Source organism: Ixodes scapularis, unplaced genomic scaffold (assembly GCF_016920785.2).
Source record: "Ixodes scapularis isolate PalLabHiFi unplaced genomic scaffold, ASM1692078v2 PGA_scaffold8__174_contigs__length_109621045, whole genome shotgun sequence".
NCBI classification, from domain to species: domain Eukaryota; kingdom Metazoa; phylum Arthropoda; class Arachnida; order Ixodida; family Ixodidae; genus Ixodes; species Ixodes scapularis.
In genome coordinates, this window is record NW_024609883.1 from 22865901 (window position 1) to 22870687 (window position 4787).

At 55.0% G+C, this 4787-nt stretch overlaps 1 protein-coding gene across 1 annotated transcript in view; it reads right to left on the reverse strand.

The window, feature by feature from the left end:
• The window catches only part of LOC8036689, a 29379-nt gene extending 24762 nt beyond the window's left edge, over positions 1 to 4617 (reverse strand). Inside the window, exon 1 of the mRNA XM_040210042.3 lies at positions 4467 to 4617. The gene's annotated coding sequence lies outside the window, so the exon portion shown is untranslated. The remainder of the gene's footprint in view (positions 1 to 4466) is intronic.
• Positions 4618 to 4787: the final 170 nt, after the last annotated feature.

Consider the following 4787-nt stretch of genomic DNA (forward strand, 5'->3'; position numbering starts at 1 on the left):
TCCTCGCGACTGCAATTTTCAATACGGGACGACATTGTACTCGGTTTGGCAGCGATTACCGACAACTTGATGCTTGCGACGCGCGAACATTTCACGGCGAAGGTATGATGTGCGACGGTCAGTACACGAGACCTCTCTTGCCGAGGCGACGCAAGCGGACACGACCGCTCAACCGCTCACGTCGCGTTCTCATGTTTAAACAAATTAAAATGCTACTCTGGACCAAAAAACTCGTTTTTTTTTCTAAAGTTACAGCATTTCGTGTGTAAACTAAAAATTTTTACTGTATCTTGGTGGCGTCGCAAGCGCGAGATGCTTGGGCTTTTGCGTCGCGGCGGTGAAACGCTATTCTAAAACTCTTTTGCGTCGCGTGCGCTCATACAAGCGCTAAATTTAGCGCTAGCGTGCGCTAAAATTGCGTACGTTATTCTAAAACTCCCTATTGTCTAAAAAAAAAAAAAAAAATTCAGGGGCTTGGTGTTGCAAAAAAAAAAAACTTTGGGGAACAGAAGAGTGCCAAGACTCCTTTTCCTCCTCTTCTAAAAGAGTCCTTTTGCTCAGGTCAATTCGCGTGACAGTGAACAATCCTTTGGGGGATCGGTGGCCGAGTGGGCTAAAGCGCACACCCAGCTCGACGCGCGTGGAGCGAAAGCTCGCGCTGCAGAACCCAGGGATCCTGGGTTCGAGCCCCACCCCTGCCCGTTTCGATCTGGATGAGCATCGTACCGGCGTGCGGTCGTGTAACACTACTGCGTGGTGCACGTTAAAGACCCCAGGCTAGCGGTTGTACCGCACTGGCTAAATTGCTCATCTACAGTGGGTAACAATGTCGCCATGTTCTGGCAGACTAAACTCCTGCTGTATAAACAACTAACGACTAATTTGTTTTGTTTTTTGAACAATCCCTTCTTTAGAAAGGGGGGGGGGGGGGGAGGAGGGTGTTCTGAAAAAAATGTAACAGATTACGAAGAATCCGCTACGTAAAAAATATACGGGAATTACTCTAAAATTACTCGAGAAAATATGTAATTATTCCGTTACTAAATTACAGATAAATGTAAGGGATTACAGTAATTTCGTTACTTGTAACGGATTACGTACAAGTCTGGCCTAGACCCCTCCAGCACACATGGAGATCTTGGAAACGACGTTGAGAGGATGCCACACTGGGCGTCGGCCTCCCCTGGGCCTCGGTACCTCGGAGGCGGTAGCTTTCTGCTTTGACTGGGGCATACCCCCTTGGAGCCTGATGCTTCGACCCCAGTGAGCGACAGCACCATCATGGTCCTGGGGCTCCTTTGTGCAACCTGGGGCATACCCCCTTGGAGCCTAGTGCTTCGACCCCAGTGAGCGACAGCACCATCATGGTCCTGGGGCTCCTTTGTGCAACCGCGCACCGATCAAACGGAAGGCTGCAGATCCCCTGTCACGAACTTTCTGGAACGTGGACGAAGGGGGCCGAAGCACCCGCCGAGGAGACGACACGCAGCCTGGTTGAGGGTGGACGATGACTGACCGGAGCGGCGTGCGCTCTACGGCGTTTATTGGGCGAGGTGAACAATGTTGCCCGCCGAGCCAGGCGGCCGCAGACGGGCGGACTGGAGGGGGGCGCTACATACTTGTTACACTCCTCCCCCCCAGTTTGTTTTTTCTAAAAACAAAATATATGACAAACACACACGGCCGACACCAACTAGGCGTCAGGTCGTGTCAAGTCCCGGCCGGTCGATGGTGAAGATCACCCCGGCGAGTACCGGTCAGGTGGCCTTCGCTGCCGCATACTCCGCCTGGGCCCTGGAGTAGACGGGCCAGGTGTGGCAACGCCGGGCGCTGCCTGTACAGATCGCGCTCCACCCAGTGGAGCCGCAGGGACTGGATTTGGGTGTGGCACCGGTCCAACTGGTGCCACAGGACTGGCGACGCTTGTCGCCTCTGGGGTGGGTGGTGCTCGGCTGGCCACGACGAGTGGTGTTGGGCCCCCTGCAGGCTGGTCCTCAGAAGCGACGGCCGAGGGTGGAAGCCAGGTCCCGAGGCGAGGCCTGACATGGTCGGCGTGCCGGTGCCAGGTGGTCCCGTCGGGCATGCGGACGAGCAGCGATGAGGCACTCGCTGGTGAAACCACACGCCCGGCAGACCAGGGTGGGCCAGGACGGAAGTTCCTGGCGTACACCGACGCTCCCGGCTCCGGCAAAGGCCCGGGACGGCACCCTCGGTCAGCAGCCAGCTTCTGCTTCAGCTGCTTCAGGAGCGCCGTGGACCGGAAGTCTGGATGCAAGACGTCCAGGGGGGTCTTGACCATCCGGCCCAGCAGAAGCTCGCAGGGGGCACGGCCAGTGACCTCATGCGGTGTGGTCCGGTACTGAAACAGTACCCGGGCCACCTGGGTCCGGAAATCCCCGGGCTGGCTCCTCTTGAGCTTGTCCTTGATGGTCTGGACCACTCGCTCGGCCGCACCATTGGAAGCGGGGTGGTACGGCGGAACCAGCATCCGGCGGATTCCATTCCTCTGCAGCCAGTCCAGGTACTCGGCGCTGGCGAAAGCGGGACCATTATCAGACACGATAATGTCCGGCAATCCCTGCGCCGCGAAGACCTGCCGCAGAGCCGCAATGGTCGCGCTTGCCGAGGGACTGGTGACTGGCAGTGCCTCCACCCACTTGGAGAAGGCGTCCACTACCACCAGGAAGTAGTGGCCCTTGAAGGGTCCCGCATAGTCCACATGCAAGCGGGACCACGGCCTCTGTGGGAACGGCCAGGGGGTGATTTCCACGTGGCGCGAGGCTCGCTGGTTCTCCTGGCAGACCTGGCAGCCTTGCACCTGGTGCACGATGTCCTGGTCCAAGCCAGGCCACCAAACGTGCGACCGTGCCACCATCTTGGTCTTTTCAATGCCAGGATGCCCCGCGTGCAGCAGCTGCAGCACCTTGGCCCGCAGACTTTGTGGAATCACCACCCTGGAACCCCACAGGAGGCAGCCTTGCTCCAAGCTCAGCTCGGCGGTCTTGTGGCTGTATGCCTGGTGACGCAGCTCCTCCCCTCGGGAAACCGCCTTGACCACTTGAGACAGGACCGGGTCCCGGCTGGTCGCCTGCGCCACCGCAGTCCTGGTGAGCACCCCCGGGTAGGCCCGCTCCAGCAGGAAAACGTCAGCTGGCTCTGGAACGGCAGCAGGCACCTCCGGCAGGGGCAGGCGGCTCAGGGCGTCGGCAGGTCCCAGGTCCTTCCCAGGGCGGTAGACCAGCTTGTACCTGTAGGCTGCCAGCGTCAAGGCCCAGCGTACCACACGAGGCGAGGCTTGCACTGGGACCGCCTTGTCAGGTCCCAGCAGCCCCAGCAGCGGCTTGTGGTCCGTGACTGCCTCGAACTGCCGGCCCCACAGGTACTGGTGGAAGCGCTGGACCCCGAAGATGAGGGCCAAGCCTTCTTTGTCGAGCTGGCTGTAGCGTTGCTCCGCCGCATGAAGCCGACGAGAAGCAAACGCCACAGGGCGTTCCTGACCATCCTGACCCCGGTGCGACAGGACGGCTCCTACCCCATACGGCGATGCATCCACGGTGAGGACTACAGGCTTGGCCGGGTCGAAGTGCACCAGCACTGGAGCCTTAACGACCAGCTCCTTGCTGTGCTGAAAGGCCAAGTCCTGCTCCTTCTTCCAGGCCCACTGCTGACCGTCACGAAGCAGTCGATGCAGCGGCTCCAGATGCGTCGAAAGGTTGCCCCGCTGCTGACCCACCCCAACGAAATGTGGACATCTTCAAATCGGAATGACACCCATGGTACGGGCTGTCGGCTTTCCGCGGTGTCGCGGCTCTTTAGAGCCCAATTATTATTATTATTAAAAACTGTAGGGTGCCGATTTGTAGCGAACTTCGTCCTTCTCTTTTCCTAGATATTACTCAGAACTTCGTTTTTCTGCTTTTCTAGATATTAAAAAGTCAGTTGTTAGCGGCGCCCTTTTCCTGTCCATGTCTTCCTCCTACCGTGTTCTTGCGATACTTTTCGTTTACTATTTTGACTTGAAATGCCGTTACTTCGAATCTACCTTTAGCGCGACTTCAAATTTACGTGCTTAGACTATGTTGATTGATCGGCAGTTCACCTTTTTTTACGTACAGTTTGAAGTCTAACATCCAAACTGTTTGCACTACCGTGTCTGTTCGCTGATACGTGCTGTTTGTAACTTTTTCGTATCAATTGTACTATGAACATGGTTAAAATCGCGCACAAAGAGACGAGGACAAACGAGGAAGGAACACAGAACACAGACAGGCGCGCTCGCCCAACTTACTACTCTTCTACAATTGTACTATGTCGAGCGACTCGACATAGTACAATTGTAGTACAATTGAGTTGTACAATAGTACAACTCGCCAACTCGCCCAACTTACTACTCTTCTACAATTGTACTATGTCGAGCGAAAATAAACAGTCGTTTGCTTCAATTAACTCTTGTTCGAATAACTTACCTGTGATTGTTGTCCACTGGTGCACACCTGGCTCCGCCGTTTTTTGGCTTTCGGTGGTGCGCACCTCCCAATGAAGCGAAGGCGCAATGCAAGCGAACGAGACAAGCCAATGAACAGAATATTATGGGGGCCGCCATCTTTAAAAACAACTAAAAAACCGAAACATAAAAACAGGTGAAGGGACGCTTTTACGAGTTCATATAATTATTGAAAAAACTTTCACTCTTTTAAAATGAGTTGATTGTAAATATATTTTAGATTGTAGTAATAATATATCATGAGTTTAGTTCCACAGTGTATTTTTATTGACACAAGGGCTTT